The sequence below is a fragment of the Armigeres subalbatus genome, chromosome 3 (genome assembly GCF_024139115.2).
Source record: "Armigeres subalbatus isolate Guangzhou_Male chromosome 3, GZ_Asu_2, whole genome shotgun sequence".
Taxonomy (NCBI): domain Eukaryota; kingdom Metazoa; phylum Arthropoda; class Insecta; order Diptera; family Culicidae; genus Armigeres; species Armigeres subalbatus.
In genome coordinates this window covers 233,008,215-233,028,380 of record NC_085141.1, presented here as the reverse complement: position 1 = coordinate 233,028,380, position 20,166 = coordinate 233,008,215, and the positions used below count along the sequence as shown (strand labels likewise).

General features: G+C 39.4%; 1 protein-coding gene across 2 annotated transcripts in view; it reads right to left on the bottom strand.

The window, feature by feature from the left end:
* Positions 1 to 20,166, bottom strand: part of LOC134220846 (protein yippee-like) — a 385,579-nt gene that overhangs the window by 96,681 nt on the left and 268,732 nt on the right. The window lies entirely within an intron of this gene.

The window sequence follows — 20,166 nt, the reverse complement described above, 5'->3', positions numbered from 1 at the left end:
CGTAACCATTAGTTGGCACAAATCGGAGATAAGCCTGTCTTTGCATCGAGGTGATTTCTAGCTGAAAAATCCAGATAAATCCACTTGGCGCAACCCCGTGAAATAATCATTAATCACCGTTAGTTGGTGGGGTGTGGCGCTAGTGTTGTTCATGAAGTTCAAAGCTCCTTTCGTATTGCACTGAGTAGGTACATTGCGCGCGGGTAAATATCAGTCGTAAAAAATTAAATTACATTGAATTTAGTTAGAGCCTGTTCAAATATTGCGTAACGCAATAGGGGGTGGGGGGTTGTTCCATTTTTGATACGATTTGTTACCAAAATATGTGAGGGTGGGGGTGGTTCAAAATATTGTTACGCACAGAGTCTATTATAGAGTTGCGCAAAGAGGATCTTCTTACACTTATTCTGAATGATCTTCTTGTTATTCTGTTTGCAACTTTCATTTTTGTTCAACCCTTAAAGTGACTTCACGGGAGTAGTCACTGCTAAAGCTTTTTTAATTCGATAACCAAGTCACCCACAGAGTGCAAACACGTGAGTTTCTTTTTGCTACTTTATTGGTGGGTGTATTAAAGTTTTTTGAAGCTGTTTTTAGAACAAATCCAATACATTTCAATTCATGCGTTTTAATTCGCCATAATAATCATTAGGCGATAACAATACTTCCGCCTTACCAACAAGCATTTGTTTACTTTGCTCGATAGGTAGACGGTTTGACAGTTCAATAGGTAGATTTGGCTTCACTCTTTGCGTAACTCTATAATAATAGACTCTGGTTACGCGTAACAAATTTACAAATAATTCAACTACCGTAGAATGGATTGGGACACCTTCGCCAACCAGGTTGATTAAAACATAGAAGCATCGTCGGGAATTCTCGAATATGATACCTTTCTTCAAATAATCTGGCAAAGCCTTATTCAATCAACGCCCACACCAAGTGCAAAGGAAAAATCCAAAGAACATACCAGCGCCATACAGGGATAACGAGTTGAAGGCTACACTTGCTGACAGCAGACAAACATTTAGAGTATGGAGAGCCTCCATATGGCATATGAAAACTACAGGATGGCAGAGCTGTTGTTGCGGTAGGCATTGTCAACGAGAAATCTTTTCGATGCACGACTTACTCTTCCTTTCAACAGGCAGAATGTGCTTTTGAGGATATACAACACAATATTCGTTGACGGCAGTATCGCAGAAGCATGGAAAACCTTCAAGATAATACAAATCGTGAAACCTGGCAAACCACCAAATGAAGCAACGTCATATCGGCCGATATCTTTGGCTTCTTGCTTTCGTAAAACTTACGAAATTATGGTAAAAGAAAAATGGAATGGTTCCTGTACATAATATGCACTTTCCCAATTCAATTTGTGATTTCCGGAAGGGAAAGGGAACTACGGACGCTTCGCATTTGCTGATAGACGTACTTCGACTAGACGTATTCCGCATTTCATGATCGTCAACACGTCGTTATGTGGATGTACTAAAAGCGTACGATAATGTTCAAATTCCATTATTAGTAAGAGAACTTCGTAGGGCGGGAATCTCGGAGTTAGAGGTGTGCGCCGCCGCCGACGACAGTTTTTAGCACGCCGCCGCCGCCGACATTTTAGCATCGGCGCGCCGCCATTTAAAATTTGTCACGCCGTCGATCTATAGTTTCCCACGCCGATTCAAATTTGAAAAACTCCACAGAATTTTCAGTAGAAATCCCGGAGATTCAGTGGAATTTCCGTAGAATTTTCTGATTGATCTCTAAAACATCACGTTGACACTCCAGAGATTTTTTTCCTGAAGATACCAATGATTTCCTAAAAATTCCAAACATTTGCTCGTTGAAATTTGAAAAAAAAATCCGTAAAAACTAAGAAAAAACTTGTGCGGAAATTGCGTTGAAATCCAAAGAATTTCTCGTTGAATTTTTGTATGGACAAGGATCGTTCGACAGAAAGCCATTTGGCTGATATTTGTTTGGTCGAATATGTCGCTTGGCCGAATAGACCATTTTGTAAAAAAAAACTATCTAGCTTAAAATTACTTGGCCTTTGTCATTCGGTCGAACAGTTCATTTGGCTGGAAAAATCGGTTGGTCAAATAGCTCAATTGGCCGAATTTGCTCTTTGGCCAAAATGACATTCGGCCAAAATGTCGTTCGGGAAATACTTTGAAATTTTGATAATTCTTTGAAATTACCAAGAGGATTTTCTAAGGAAAATTGTTTGAAATTTCAGTGGAAAATTCTTCGGATTTTACATGAGAATTTCTTCAGAGTTTTCACGGAAGTTGTTCCAAATTGCTACAGGAAAATATACTTTAAAAACTACACATAAAATCTTTCATAATTGTTGGAGCTTCTGACTGGTAGAAGGGATGCTTCTACGTTGACTTTCTCAATCTAGTAATTAATCTAGAGCCAACAATTAATCTGGACGGCTAGACTAGAGCCAACGTTAAAACAGAAATTTCACTTCAAAGTTTCAGCGGAAGATTGTTCAAAATGTAGATTTAAAAAAAATCTTTGGTTCGGAAAAATGCTTGGAATTTTTAAGAAAATTCTTTGTAAATATTGTAAGAAATTCTTGGGAAATTCCATTGCCGAAAAAGGAGTTTGCCTTTACAGGTCGCTGGTCGAATCGATCGGTTGGCCAAAAGTGCTGTTTGGCCGAAAATGTCATTTGGCCAAATATTAATTGATCTTTCCCGTCAAACATTGTACCTCGTTTTATTGTCTCAGCCGGCCACTCCTTTGGTTAAATGACCTTTTTGACAACTGACCATTAAACAAAACTCCGTAGCCTCTACTTCTTAAGTCGATACTGGCAAGCCAAAAGTCATCTAGAAAAATTCCATTTAGTCGAGCTGCACTGAATGTTTATCTGAAACTGTTATCAGGTCAACAATGGTTTGGCCGAAAATGTAGTTTGGCCGAAAGCGACATACGGCCAAAAGGAACATTCGGCCGAACTGGTAATTTGACCGAAAAATTTGTTTACCCTAACAGGTCATTTGACTAAAAATGCCGTTCGGCCGAAAAAGTCTAGTGACCAGAAATGTTTAGAAAATATCCCGAAAAAAATCAAAAGGAAATCTTAAAGAAACGTAATAAAAAATCACCACGCCGATTCACGCCGCCGGCTAAAATGGCTTTCGGCGTGACGCCGAAAACGCCGCCGCCGCCGACAAAAATTCTGACAAACGCCGCCGCCGCTGAATTTCGGACCGGCGCACACCTCTACTCGGAGTGCATGGTTAATACCAATTATGCACTGTTTGCATAACGCAAAATCTCAGGGACGATTGATAACAACTATATCGCACGATGGACGTGGTCCGGACATCCCCATGGATCGCCTCTTAATCCGCTCTGCTTCAACATACTGATTAGTTCTTTGATGGAATCTCGTATACCTAATGCGATCAACATCGACTTCGCTGATGACATGACAACCGTAGTTAAAGGAACAATAATGGCTGATAGCGTAAGTACAACCCAAGGAGCTGTTAATGAACTCGTGGAGGCACTGCATTCAGTCGGACTGGAAGAATCGCCTTCAAGTGCTCAGCAATGATATACAGCAAACGGGCTTTAGAAAGGAATTATCCAATTTACATCAACAATACCAGAGTCAACTACGAGAATTCTATTAGACTATTTGGCTGTATCTGACCCCATGCATGCAAATTAACCCCATTAACCCTCTAAGCCCCGGGACGAACGGATTTTTTTTTTCAAATGAACGTGTTCATGCCCAAAATTTATCAAATCAACCATCAAACCAACCCAAAAAGATATTTGTAAAGATTTTTAGTCGATTCCGATGTTTTCACCATTTGAGTAGGGCAGGATTGACTGAATTCAGGGCCGCATTCAGAGGATACAATGGTAGAGTATGGGCTAAAAATTCAATTACAATGAAATTTGCATGCGTTAATAAGCATGGGGCTGCACAAACTTTACAAATCCGAGTTTCAAATATTTCATTTTCAATTAAAGTTGACCATCTGAAATGCTTATTAGGGCCGGATTAAGGGGTCAAAATGAGGGTGACCAATTGCAATGAAACTGGGCATGCGACTGCTCAAACTTCATGAAAACACATCAGGTGCTCAAAGAATTCTGTTTGAATTTGGAATTAACCTTCTGAAATTTTGAATAGGGCCGCATTCAGGGGTGCAAAGTTTCAACTCAATAGAAAATCATGAATTAAAAATTTTCATAAATTTTGATGCTGTTGCTTGGAATCGCTTAGGACTTAATTCGAATTCTCGAGGATAACGGTAAAGGTTCTTGAAAATCGCTTTTTTTGCGCTACGTAATATTTTAACAGACCCCTATGTTATACATATACATTTTCAAATCAATGATTTTTCGAAGCCATTCTGGGTCCTAAACAACTGTGCAGAATTTGGGCCCGATTGGTTGCTTCCTCGCTTTCCGCATCGCGTTTGAAATTTGTATATTTGAGAACGTATATTTGTGCATTTTTACTCCTAGAGGTTTCAGTTCGTCTTAAACCAAGTGACACATTGCGTTAAAGTATAACCCGAAGGATGCCGAAAAGCTTTGCCGATTTTATAAAAAGAGACAACGTGTGTCGTGGAAACGGAGTAGTGGTCCTAAGTATTTGGGAAATATGAATCTAAAGGGTTCGTACAGATAGTTCGGAAGAAGTTATATTCCCTCCCGACCCAACACAAGCCTTCTGGTTGGTCCAGAGAATCGGTGAGCCATGTTTGCGCCACCAACCAGTGACCCCAGTGTTCCAGAGCCATATCCCCACGTGTAAGACACCTGTTCCGCGTGTGTTAGAAGCGAGTGGCATTGCTCCAGGGAAGACAGCAGCAAGTTACCTGAAAGCGTCGTCGGAGCCTTATCCAACCCCGAAGTTTCGGAAATGAGTGTGCAGATAGTTACCCGAGTGCCCCACGTCATTTCGGGTGGCTAAACACGGTCTAGATGCGGAGAATCGGTCGACAAGGAGGTGGCATCCTGGCGAGGCCCGGCAGGGTTCGCCCCCGCTCGTCAGTGACTGTAACCGATGTGGTTTCCTCCTACCGTGAGCACCTCTTCGATCGGTACATTGCCCGAAGATCCAGGTATATCGATGCTCTCAATCTCGTTCCCCGTCGCATGTTAAAGGGCCCCAACAGTAGCTGATCGGCTGCATCGTTCCCTTTATTCCCACTTCCCCCCTCCTACCCTTCCTATGCACGTTAATTAAAAAAAAAGAAGTAAAATGAAAATCTTAGATTTCTTATTATTTATCAGACTATGAGCCTTAGGTATGCATGCAAGTCCGTCTCTATGCGATTGCACTTTGATGTGTCGATGTCCACTTTGCATATCTGGAGTCCTCCAAGTACGTGAAAGCCGGCCCTGAACCAAAGAGTAGCCCTGAGCTAGCCGTTACTTACAGCGGTTGATCAAAGGGTACAGTAGTTTTAACAAAACGTTACACTTTGTCACCGTCTTATCAACCTGCTGCCTGAAAATAATCTTGCTGTCGAGGGTCAAGCCAAGGTAGTCGGCTTCATTGGCCCATTTCACAGTCGTGCCATTGAGGATGATTTTACAGTCAACAGGCGGAACATTTTTAGGGGATTTGGAGTGGAGAAAATGATGACCTGGGTCTTCGCCGCGTTGATACAGATCTTCCAGCTGGTGAGGTACTCTGTCAGGGCATCCAGGCCTCGTTGGAGTTTTGCCACTAGCGCTCTGATCACTATACCGTTGTAGACGATGGAGGTGTCGTCTGCGAACAGAGACATAATGCCGCCTTCTGGAAGTTCTGGCTCAAATAATTTGAACCATTTTACTCATATCAATGGACATATGAGACATGGTTCGTTAGTGATGAGTTAACACTCCATTCGTGCCAATCATACCCTGTTGCCATATTTTACCATTAATGACTTCTAGTTCATTAGGTACAATATAATTGCCTACTTTTTGGCGAATTATCAGTAATATGTATTGAGCTTTCATAACTTGGTTACATCGCATGTTCAAGAATTTGTGATATGCGCAGATTCATAATAAGTGCCTTGTATGTACTTTTGTTGTCAGTACATTCAAATAAAATTAATTTTTTGTTTAACTTTGATTTCTTATTTTTTTAATTACCTCATTGCTATCACTACAATCTCTTTCAGAAAAAAATTCCAAGGATTCTTCAGAAAGTCCATTGGTAAATCCATTCGAAATAACATCGAAATTCCATCAACGATTTATCAAAAACTACCGGAAGAACTGTGGAGCAACTTTCGGAGAAATTCCTGGAGGAACTGCTGGAAGAATTCTTGGAGGGGAACTGGGGAAACTTCCGGAGGAATTCCTGGAGGAACTTCCGGAGGAATTCCTGGGGGATCTTTCAGAGGAATTATTGATTCCTGGGAGATCTTCCGGAGGAATTCCTGGGGGATCTTCCGGAGGAATTCCTGGAGGAACTACTGGAGGAGTTCCTGGAGGAACGTCTGGAGGAGTTCCTGGAGGAACTTCTGGAGGAATTCCTGGGGGAACTTCCGGAGGAATTCCTGGGGGAACTTCCGGAGGAATTCCTGGGGGAGCTTCCGGAGGAATTCCTGGAGGAACTTCCGGAGGAATTCCTGGAGGAACTTCTGGAGGAATTCCTGGAGGAACTTCTGGAGGAATTCCTGGAGGAACTTCTGGAGGAATTCCTGGAGGAACTTCTGGAGGAATTCCTGAGGGAAATTCCGGAGGAATTCCTGGGGGAACTTCTGGAGGAATTCCTGGGGGAACTTCCGGAGGAATTCCTGGGGGAACTTCCGGAGGAATTCCGGGGGAACTTCAGAGGAATTTCGGGGGCAACTACCGGAGGAATTCCGGGGGGAACTTCCGGAAGAATTTCTGGAGGAACTTCCGGAGGAATTCCTGGGGAACTTCCGGAGGAATTTCTAGGGAACTTCCGGAGGAATTTCTGGGGAACTTCCGAAGGAATTTCTGGTGAACTTCCGAAGGAATTTCTGGGGAACTTCCGGAGGAATTCCTGGAGGAACTTCAGGAGGGATTCCTGGGAACTTCCGGAGGAATTCCTGGGGAACTTCCGGAGGAATTCCTGGGGAACTTCCGGAGGAATTCCTGGGTGAACTTCCGGAGGAATTCCTGGGTGAACTTCCGGAGGAATTCCTGGGTGAACTTCCGGAGGAATTCCTGGGTGAACTTCCGGAGGAATTCCTGGGAGAACTTCCGGAGGAATTCCTGGGTGAACTTCCGGAGGAATTTCTGGGAATTTCCGAGGAAATTCCTGGGGAACTTCCGGAGGAATTCCTGGGAACTTCGGAGGAATTCCTGGGGAACTTCCGAGGAATTCTGGGGAACTCTGGAGGAATTCCTGGGAACTTCCGGAGGAATTCCTGGGGGAACTTCCGGAGGAATTCCTGGGGGAACTTCCGGAGGAATTCCTGGGGGAACTTCCGGAGGAATTCCTGGGGGAACTTCCGGAGGAATTCCTGGGGGAACTTCCGGAGGAATTCCTGGGAAACTTCCAGAGGAATTCCTGGGGGAACTTCCGGAGGAATTCCTGGGGAACGTCCGAAGGAATTCCTGGAGGCATTCCTGGGGGAACTTCCGCAGGAATTCCTGGAGGCATTCCTGGGGGAACTTCCGAAGGAATTCCTGGAGGTATTCCTGGGGGAACTTCCGAAGGAATTCCTGGGGAACTTCCGGAGGATTTCCTTGGGGAACTTCCGGAAGAATTCCTGGGAGAACTTCCTTAAGAATTCCGGGGGGACCTTCCGGAAGAATTCCTGGGGGAACTTCCGCAGGAATTCCTGGAGGCATTCCTGGGGGAACTTCCGAAGGAATTCCTGGAGGTATTCCTGGGGGAACTTCCGAAGGAATTCCTGGGGAACTTCCGGAGGATTTCCTTGGGGAACTTCCGGAAGAATTCCTGGGAGAACTTCCTTAAGAATTCCGGGGGGACCTTCCGGAAGAATTCCTGGAGGAACTAGCGGGGGAATTCCTGGAGGAACTTCCTGAGGAATTCCTGGAGGAACTTCCGAAGGAATTCCTGGGGGAACTTCCGGAGGAATTCCTGGGGGAACTTCCGGAGGAATTCCTGGGGGAACTTCCGGAGGAATTCCTGAGGAGCTTTTGGAGGAATTCCTGGGAGAACTTCCGTAGGATTTCCTGCGGGAGCTTCCGGAGGAATTTCTGGGGGAATTTCCAGAGAAATTCCTGGGGGATTTTCCGGAGGAATTCCTGGAGGCATTCCTGGGGGAACTTCCGAAGGAATTTCTGGAGGCATTCCTGGGGAACTTCCAGAAGAATTCCTGGGAGAACTTCCGGAGGAATTCCTGGGGGACCTTCCGGAGGAGTTCCTGGGGGATCTTCAGGAGGAATTCCTGGGGGACCTTCCGGAGGAATTCCTGGGGGAACTTCCGGAGGAATTCCCGGAGGAACTTCCGGAGAAATTCCTGGTGGAACTTCCGGAGGAATTCCTGGTGGAACTTCCGGAGGAATTCCCAGGGGAATTTCCGGTGGAATTTCCGGGGGAATTTCCGGAGGAATTCCCGGGGGAATTTCCGGAGGAATTCCCAGGGGAATTTCCGGAGGAATTCCCAGGGGAATTTCCGGAGGAATTCCTGGGGGAACTTCCGGAGGAATTCCTGAGGGAACGTCCGAAGGAATTCCTGGAGGCATTCCTGGGGGAACGTCCGAAGGAATTCCTGGGGGAACTTCCGCAGGAATTCCTGGAGGCATTCCTGGGGGAACTTCCGAAGGAATTCCTGGAGGTATTCCTGGGGGAACTTCCGGAGGATTTCCTTGGGGAACTTCCGGAAGAATTCCTGGAAGAACTTCCTTAAGAATTCCGGGGGGACCTTCCGGAAGAATTCCTGGAGGAACTAGCGGGGGAATTCCTGGAGGAACTTCCTGAGGAATTCCTGGGGGAACTTCCGAAGGAATTCCTGGGGGAACTTCCGGAGGAATTCCTGGGGAAACTTCCGTAGGAATTCCTGGGAGAATTTCCGGAGGAATTTCTGGGGGAATTTCCGGAGGAATTCCTGGGGGAACTTCCGGAGGCATTGCTGGAGGAACTTCCGGAGGAATTCCTGGTTTCGTTTGCATGCTGCCTTTGTTCAACGTAAGTAAAATTACAACTAACCAAACAGCAACCCATCTTTATCTTTTGTATGTTCGAAATCAACAGCCACTTGTACCAAGTGGGCTAAAAAAGTATCCACCTACAGAGCTCATATTAGAAAAAATAGCCAAAATTTTATCCATTTCGTTCGACGCTTTTTGGTGACTTTAATAAGAATTTGTGGACAATTATCGTTGTTTTTAACTACTTGGCGTAATAACCAAAAGTAGGCAAGTCGCCTGATGGCATAATATTGATTAGAGCTCCAATATATACGGATATATACATAATAATCTCAACCGCAGTATAATAGGCTAAGGTTCGAGCCATATACTCTATATTCGCACATTTCTTTTTTGTTTTACCATCGAAGCAAGAGGGAAAACTTTCGAAAAAGTACGATTCCTTGCGTCACATTCTGCAAACGTTCGCCATCGCACAGTGTTTTATTTCGTCATTTTCATGATCGAAATACAAAAACTCGAAAACTGTTGATTTTTGATATAGGGGTTGTTCACAGAAGTTTCAAGATATTGATGATTATTACCCCTAAAAGTCAGGTGAGAAAATTATTTTTTCTACCAGAATGAGATAGACACGTAGTGTCTTCCGCGAAGTTATAGCAAAGGCCGAGTCTCTATCTCTTATATATAACAAACTTGAGACGTTTTATGAAAAAAAAAACACTTTAAAATCATGTTTTTCATTCTAACTCTTTCCAATGATTTTTCCCTTTTTCCGTCTTATCTACAAAGCAAGCAAAATAATATGTTTTTGCTGATAATTATAACATTCCATCTCATATACAACAAAAGTTATCGTTAAACTATACATATTTTTAGAAGCATTTCCACTTATAATTACTCCCGTAATTGTAAAAAGTCGCAAATTCATTCACGGTACGCTGAAAGTCGCCCGTTTTATCTTTCAACTGACATTGAAAACTTTTGCTTTATAAGAGGAAGGGATGAGGAAGGAAGGAAGTTACAATGATCAACAGAAACATGTATTTTTGCTGGTTTGACATCTGTGTAGAAGAGACGGAAAATGTGAAAAATCATAAGGGTTTTTACATAAAACTTCTTAAGTGTGTTATATATAAGAAATAGAGACTCGACATGTTCAGCAAAGTTGCTCGTATTACAATTTGCTACAACTTTGCGGAAGACACTACGTGTCTATCACATTCTGGTGGAAAAATAATTTTCTCAAGTCACTTTTTGGGGGATTAATTATCAAACTGTTTTTATCGAAAGTTGCGCTCCAAAATATCTTGAAACTTCTGTGAACAAACCCTACATAAAAAATCAACACTTTTTGAGTTTTTGTACATCGATCGTGAAAATGACGAAATAAAGCACTGTGCATCGTAGCGATCCAAAGGGACTTTGACAGTTCGGGGCAAACTAACTTACACATATCATGTGCATGGTATCGCATAATTGTGTAAAAACTATTATGATCTCCCCTAATGGAATTTATCGATCAAACACATTGCCAACGATACGAGGGTTTATATCTTTATCAGATTAATCAATCTGTAATAAGCCCTGATGAAGATCCAAACCCCCGGATCGAAATGTTGGCAATGATTTGAAATTATCAACATTTTCACGTGTTAATACAGATTGTAATCTGAATGGTATTGGATTATGCTGAGTTGATTTATTGTACATATTATGTTATATTGAGTGCAATGTTGAAAAAATAATTTCCGTGCAGAATAGAAATATAAGACAGACCTCAAGGACTCCAACTGAGATAAACACTTTTATATTATTGAGTGAGCTTGAACTTCTTTATATTTTCAAATAACGTTCAGTTGTTAACTGATACCTGAGTCGAAAGCATGTAGTATTATATAGAGAACTTAGAAGCATTCTATAGAGAAAACTCAGATATTGAAAACAGCTCTTTGTTTTCGCACCTCAGAACCTTTTAACCAGAGCTAGTAATGAAATAGATTATCACTGCTAAGGTTAAAATCCCTAACGGTGGTGTCTATCTATAATTTGCTATCCATGTTGGGAAGAACTGGCTGTCATAATAATAAATCTGGAGGAAGCAATACATTACGATCCGTTTTACACAAGTAAAAAGCATTTTCAACAGCGCCGGCTCGCATCAACAGGAGATGCAGCATCACTAACATGATTACCATCATCCGCCCGCGACCACATCGAAACTAAAACCCCGAAAAGGTCATTGTTCAACACCAAGAAAGAATTGATTGGAGCGTCTGTCATGTTTTCTACTGCAAGCAGCATCATTATTAATCCTAAAGTTAGGTCAATAAACTATGCGATTTTAATAAAAGCAACAAAAATCAAGTTTAACAGGTATTCATGACTTGTCCTCAATTCAACTTTACGCTTTTCAGAACTGGATTATTGGTTGGATAAGGAAGTGCTCTGTTGCTATTTTGTTTTCGACCAAACACATAAACAGCTCTGATTCACATTTGAACACACCTATTATTGAAGCAAAGTCAAAATTTTAATCTACTGGCTTCGTATATGGTGTGATAAGTACATTACTTTATCCTGGTAATGTCTATATTCATAGAAATAATAGCTGTCTGATTTTGCCAGCCATAAGACTAAACCCGGGGGGCACAATTTCTTGGAATATTTCACCACTTAATACATAATCTTTCTAGCTTCAATCGGACCACGAACGATAAAGACATTGGAAGCCATGCCACGGGCATTTATCAAAATCCAACAAGTACCGCTGTTCTCACTACAGAGGTTAGTTCTAACTGGGCACACCAAACCAAATTAACCTGGACCCGTCACCATTATAACCAGAGGCGAATGAAACGTAATCAACACAGATAGGAGAGCATAATAATTACCCACTGCGCGTCGAGACAAAGCCTCATCATAATCCAAGCCGGTATTATTCTCGACACCACCACCACCGGCACGGCTTTGCTGTGATTGCCATCAAGTGGTTTCCCGAAAGCTTCTTAATTGTCTCGGCACATTTGATGGCTTTCGCCGAATATGGAGAGCCGTAAACCGAGATTAGGTTTTCAAACTTTGCTGAGGTGCTTGAATTTTGATTTCCAAAGCTTTGTTGTTAGAAGGTAGACGTCGGTGATACCAGGAATTACGATTAAACAAAGAAGGTGCTTTTTACAAGTAGTAGAAGTAGCTCTGTGAGGAGACCAATGTCAGGAAATGTTTGGCGTAGGCAAGCTGTAACGGATGATTTTTCATCTTCTAGTTACTTGAACGCATTAGAATAGATAGACGAGTTTAAGCAATGAAAGAGGGCTACTACTATTGGCAATGAAGCACAAAGAACACAACATTAATTAATTATCGATCGCGCTCAAAAGCTACAAAATGATTCGAGGCAGACCCCCAAAAATCGGAGTATGTCCGAACAGTTACTTATTTTTTATTCTGTTCCGCCATGGTTGATTAAGGTGCAGTTTGAGGGATCAAACAGTCGGTGCCTCTACAGCAAGAACACTGAAACTGTAGCGTACCCTTCACCGCACATTACCACCATATCATTGGCAGAAGAAATAAAATATGGTAGGAAAGGCGAAAATTGAAACACCGCAAAACACCTGCCGGCAATTTCGAGGAACCGGTTCCCACCGCACGCGGTTCACGCCACAATCCACCGCAATGAGATTGGCTGTGCCTCCACCAGAGTCCAGTGCAATGCCATGGACTGTGTGTGTTTGGTTCAAAGTAATGGGAGAGAACTAAGGCGATACAAGCCCTCACTTGTTTTTGTTTCTGAGGTCATCGTAACTGCAATATGGTTGGCTTTCGAACAATGTATAATGAGTGCAATACTTGTATTGGGATCTTCAAAAACTTTGACCTAATTATAGTTATTAGCCGCCCGGCAAGGTACAATGCTTCAAAACTCGATTTGCATATGTGAAAAGGACTCAATGTAACCACTATCCTTCGGTTTGCATCACACTCATCAACTTGTCCATTTTAGAAACATGTGCTGTGCATTTGAACAGCCCACTTAATTATTATGACTATTCATACGAATAATATGCAATTTATGATCATCTGGTTGGTGTTTTGGAAATTCAAAAAAAAACTTTGAAATTTTATTATTCTCTGATAACTGTTGTGACGAACAATCACAGTTATAAACTTCGCTCGGGTTACGACCGTGGCGCAGCTGGTAGGATTTATTGGATTAGGGTTTCGAATTAGATGATCATTTTTAAGACAAAACATGCAATAACAATGTGTGTTTACATTTTAAATCGAAACAAATATTTTCAAAACATGTACTGCTATACGTTGCAATAATCAACAACTTTAGTTTTCTGAAATGCATTCGCATTTATTAAAATTAATTAAATTATCACACATTTTTTGAGTAATCTGGTTTGGGGTGAAGTTGATCAAGACAGCTCTACTAAAATCATTATGACCTAGTAATCAAAATACACTAGGTTATTTGTACGAATGTTGAACTTACTACGTAAAGAAGTCTACGAAGTCAATATTTGAAACGAAAATAGCGTCATTTATGACTATCTCTCTCTTTCTTCCACAAAATACATTTTCATGATTATAATCGAAAAACTCGGATTTCTACCTAGCGGTAACATTACTTGAACGGAGAATATTGTTGACTACCGTTCATAAAAAAAATTGGCACTTTTGACTGACACATCAAATGATCATCTTCACCTCAATGATCATCTTCCCCCCAGTTGACGGTACAGAGATTGAAGACTATTTAATTTAGTTATAGTATTTAGAAACAGTACCTTTGTTGATCGAATATATGGATTTTCAACCTTGGGATTAAATTTGACGAATTGAGTTAGGATATAAGTTTTAGGAATTGATTGTTTATTTCTCTCTTTTTTAATGTTAGTTTTGACTTTGATAGTCAGATCTTCACTTGATTTTGATTGTATTTAGGTTTTGGTTTTCAGCTTGGATTTCAATTGTGTTTGTGTTTAAAGAGCAAATTTAAAGGCTGAATTTCGGCGATTGTATCTAGAAATTTATTTTAAATTACCCTTTGGAATTTTTTATTTTGAAGTTTGAATTAGTTTTGAAAACTCGATATGATTAACCTCCAGGAACCGCATAATTGTTAACAATACAACACCTTCGAAAGAAGTACCCATAGTGCTATATTCCTTAACTGATTTGCTCGCAACAAATTGCATTCGACAGGGAATCCTGCCCCATTGCACTATGGTCCAGGATACAGATTTACGCTGAAAGATGCATTTTACGCCCAAACTATATTTTTTAGAAAAAAAAACTGTTTTTCTACAAAATTTTTCGAAATAGTAAGGCCATCATTATGGTGCTACCAAAAAATAGGGTGGCCCATCATATAAAAAAAAATTGAAAATATTTTTTTTATTTCTTGGAATATTGACATATTATGTGCTACAAAGTTGTAGCGCAGCTTATTTGAATCATCCGGTTAGGGCAGACATTCGTGAAAAATGAAAAATAAAAAATCTACAGCTTTAACACTTTTTATAAGTTTTATCATTATCACCGTATTGCAAGATTAACGAGAAAAGATGCATTTTCGGCCTAAAGTATACTTCTAAGAAAAAAAAATTGCTCTACAAAGTTGTTCTGGATACTTGGGCCCTCATTATAGAATTACCGAAAAATAGGGTGGGCCATTTTATAAAAATGTGAAATTTTATTTTTTTATTTTGCGGAATATTGACATAAAATAATCTACAAAGTTGTAGCGCAGCTTTTTCCAATCAACTTTGCTATATGTATTTTTTATGTAGCTCGCAAGCTCTCATGTTTAGAGTAATTTTACTTACCAGGTTAGGGTGTCCCTCAAAAAACAATATTCATGATCTGCTCATTTCATTTTTTTAATTTTTCATGAATGTCATTTTCTGAAGATTTTTGGAGCTTTTCAAAACTCGTGTTTTGCTATAAGAATATCGTCTGTATCTTCTTCCGTTGTCGAGTAGTATCAATTTATTTTAAAAAAACATGATTTTAGTCAAATTGGCCAAACTTGAGATAAAAAAATAACTTATCCTCAATTTTTTAACATAATAAAGAATATGAATTTCTCTTTCAAATTCCGTGTAATTCTTTTTTTTTGGTTTGCCCTAACCGGAGATATCAATTTATGAAAAAACATGTAATTATGACAGAAAAAACGAATATAACTTTTGATCTGAAGAAGATATTGAGCATATTTATCCATCAAAAGTTGCATTTTTTTGAGCTCTAAAAGTCAATTGAGGACGACTTTTTCGAGAAATCTAAAACAAAAAAAAAGTAGATCAAAAATACTGTTTTTTTAGGTACACCCTAATCTAATTAGGTAAAATTGCTCTAAATCAGCCAACTTAAGAGCTACAGAAAAAGTTTTTTTAGCCAAATTTATTGGAATAAGCTACGCTGCGCAACTTTGTAGTATGTTTTATTCGAAGAGAATAGAAAAATAGCTTCACGCTGCACTTCTTTTGCCATTAACATTCAACAGCGTGGTATGCAGTGTTGTGAAATCTCAATAATTATATAAATATCAGTTGAAAATGTCGATCTATGAAATTTAGAAATACTTGTTTGGATACACGTGGAGACAGACATAATTATATGCATATGAAACTACAGACCAGATATTTTAAATCCTGTGGGGATTTCCTTGCCCCAATTTGCCCCTCTGTTGCATATGAAGTCTTCAAATATCACTATTTTCTACCTTAAATCGTCGATAGCAAGTCATGTTTGCAAAAAACATCCCTGGTATCTGGTCTATGTGGTCTATTTTGATTATATATATACATTTTTGTAGAACATTGTATTGACCTGAAACTGTTAGTTTCGAAAATATCTTTAAATACTGTTTTTTTAGGGTCTGTCCATAAAAACGCCCGTATTTCAAAAACGATGATAGATGGACACTCGTTGTCTTCAGCAATAAAATTCAATATAAATTACACTACAACTTTGCCTAAGACACCATATTTAAAAATCGTTCATTAAAGAAGTTACATTTTGCAGCGCCACCTGTAGCAAAAATTCGAACTATAACTTTTCGTCATTCGATGCGCCATATTTTTCTAAAATTTTTTCCCGTAGACACCGATACCAAAAAATAACACCCTAAAGTGGTAAAAAAAAGTTCGCGATTTTCGCCAAACACACCACTGTGCGTTGCAAGGTTGCATTCGACGGAGAATCCTGCCCCTTCGTTTGCTATTGAAAATTGGCTAGATCGGACGATGGGCTTGTGGGGTTTGAGTAACTTACCATCAGCGTGTGATTTTACATTAACACCTCAGCGTGTCGATCAGTGCGCAGCAAGCCATGACTCAGCTCTCTTCTGGTCAGACCTCCGTGGCGTGCACTAGAGTGGTTCAAATTTTGACTTTTTTTCTCCCCTATGCTTAAACAATGGCATTTGCCATCTTAATAATCGTCCTAAATTTTTAGTTAATTTGAATGTAATTTAACTGAGCACAAGCAGTTTGAAGCTTGTATAAAAATCACTATGAAAACAGTAACTTTTGTGAAAAACCGTTCCCCATCATTGCCCATTAAGCTCTAAAAATGTATGAATATGTTAGCAACATAGGAAATTTAACAAGGGAAAATATCGTCGTTGTTGCTAAACGATTTGATGCTGGCAACAAAAGTTATTATGGAAATACTGAATTGTGGGAAATTCAATTTAACACGTAAAAGAATAACATCAATATCAATAATGAGCAATTCTGTTTTCTTTATAATTTTGCTTACAAAAGTCAGATTGATTCGCAACAACAACTGACTTTCAACTTAGGATCTATTCTATGATGACGATGCGTTAAATATATTCAAATATATTATGGGCTGCTTCACGAAACGATCCTTTACATAAGTGGCAATTCTCATAGTAATTTTCATATAACCTTCAAACGGCACGTGCACAACCAAATTACATCCAAATCAGCTAAAAATTTGGGAGGACTATTAAAATAGCAAAAACAATCGTTTAAGCACAGGGGAGCGAAAAAGTCAAAATTTGAATCACTCTAGCACACGCACCCACGGAAAGCTGCTGTCATAACAATTCGCTCCGGCCATTTGGGGCCACACAGGGCTTCTAGCTTCTAGCTTTTAAGGTCAAAATACATTTTCATCAAAATCATTTTTTCCTTTGAAAATTAGCCAAATCGGATTATGGGCTCAGAAGTTATGGCCGAAATTCAAAATTTTGTATGCAAAATACGGCTCAAAAATTTACTTATTTTACGGGCATTTATTCTTAACCGATTTATTGCAACCAGTTGCATTCGATTGCATTGTTCCATTGCTTTATATAAACAACTAGTTGCGCGTTGAAAACAGTTCATGCAAAATTTCCCCATGAATCTTAATTTCAGTTTTTTACGATTTACTCCACTTTAGTCGTGATTTTCGTAGGAAGAAATATCATATAGAGTGTCCCAGCAAGTATGAGCATGATTTAAAAATAATACTGCGGCTTTGGCTTTTGGGGAAAAAATCGATTATTGATGCTCTTATGTCCTTTACATACTACACTGAAAATAATCGACACTCTCGATTAAAATGTTCTCACCCATTGAACTGAAGTGCTCATATCTCTTTGAATTGAAATGTGTTTCTGTTGTATATCAATATTTTTGCACTTCAAATTCAACATACTCGAATTGAATGTGAAAAACACTTTGATTCGCCCTAATGGACTGTTACAGCGATTTCCAAGTGAAAAACACTTTCGATAAAATTGTTTTGTTCTTGATGACTCTCACTTGGATGTCAAGTGCAAAACAAATTTGATCGAAAGTGTTTTGCACTTTAAGTTCACTGTTATAGACCGTATACGTTCTATAGATAAAAAAGCAGCGTCGTTGGTTAAATTATTACAAATGGCGATGTCTGCACTTGTATTTCCATACGATCGTATAGATCGCATTAATGCATGATATCAGAACGTTGCGTTACAACAGGTAAGTACATTTCATATAAATACGATTTGAAGTGAATTGCTGAAAAAAGCTTTGTTGAAAATCTAAGCTAGAATACATGGAAATCGAAATTTGTCTTACTTTTGCTGAGCAACTATCGCAAAAATTGCACAGTATGGCGGACCATGCTATTGCGTTAGATTTTCAAAGTAAAAACTCGATTTTCACGTGAACCAGCATTGGTTTTCAGCTGCTGATTAAATTAATTAATCTCAACTAAATTATATAATATATATATCAACAATTATATTCTTTGCAGGGCTTTCAAAACAGGCCATGGCAACTTGTCGAATCAGTAACAACGAAGAATGGCTGAAGCGGGACCATTCCCATTACCAACGAAGACATTTACCATGTTCAACTTTAAATGTCCGCTACTCCTGATGTCGAGCATGATCCTTAGACAATGAATGATAATGACAATGAATAAACTTCCATTTTATTTAGAGCAAATTATAAAATTAAAATAAAATTTATAATTTTGTATGCACTATATAATCAAGGGAAATGACTTTTTAATTTCGTAATCATTACACATGGAATCAACTATTTATTTCAATTGACATTAAATTATCTTTCACTTTCAGTTAAAATGGAAATTGTTTGATATGTTAACCAATTTCATTTCACATTCAACGCAAAACACTTTCGATTCCAAGTGGTAACATCATGAGATTCAAAGTGTTTTGCTGTTGAAAATGATATGGTACAGAAAGAAAAAAGCTAAAGTGTTTTTCCCTTTAACTCGAAGTGATGCACCAGTAGGGCAAATCAAAGTGTTGAACACTTTATAGGAACGTGTATATTTTTTGAGTGTATGTTTTACTGCAGCTCACTTATTCGAGATCCATTAAATGGATTAAACAAATTTTGTTCATACACCAAGTTAAGTTTAATTTCGATCACATGGTATCCATTAGCTTCAGCATAGACCGTTTGTGAACGATTGAAGTAACATTTTCTATCTTGATTAATTAATATTGATTGTGAAGTAGTTCACTGCCTTAACATGCTTCCACAAATGTATCTTTGCCAAAGCCCAACAAGTTTCAATAGAAATAGGAATAGTTTGAAGAATCCATCTCTTCGAGTACGGATTCGACTTATTTTGTTTGTACCAGACTACCGTGTCCTCTACAAATTACTTGCCAAATCATTGCTTTATTACAGAATTTTTCTAAATGAACTGGCTTCACCAGTACGGGTGGTTTAGAAGTGGTCCCGTGGGAGCATCTTATAATCAAATTTCACTCATCTATAATCTTGCATAAGATTCTCGTGTAACTTATGGGCCCATGTTTTGACATTTGCGGCTTGTTATTCATTTCTTTTTTTATTTTTCTGTTTCCTGAAAGTACGTATTTCATCTTATGACTTGTTCGGTCCACTTTATTCTGTTTCCTCATTTTTCACAACTTGAACGAAAGAACCAATTTTACGGGAAGAGCTTGAACGATTTTCCGATCAAGCATATGGTTCATATGGATCGATTTACGTCCGGATTTTGTGTGCCTTGAAATTAAAACTCCTAACCATATTTCCGAATCACATAACAAACTGCTCCAATGCTGCTCCAATATGTAATTGAAATTTTTCCCTATTAATGACTTCTAATATATCAAAAAATGAATGGCTTCTGATTTTTTTTTTTACAATTTTTAACACGATTTTTAACACGTTCAAATTTTGACTGCGCCGAGAATAAATTTTGGCAAAAGCATTAATTGCTTTTTATATGTGCTGTTTTGACTTCCTCAATGAACTTTTCTCGATACATTTTATAACGAACGAGAAAGGCATCATCACCGCTAGGTGGATTAATCTAAGTTTTTACCATTAGGTTTTGAGAATAAATCCATTTTAAATAGATTTGGTTGTAGCTTCGTGGAAGAGATTTAACTTGGAAGTTGAATCTGAAAAAAACTTTGATTATTGGATTTGCGTCACGAGGTTTTATGTCGTATTTGGTGCTTCGGTTAGGGATATGAAATTGAAAAATAGAAATGTCGAGTGAATCTGGGGCATTGCCGCCTCGCAGCTTAGTGTTATAAACTGCGAGGTTTCTTAGCCGGGTTAC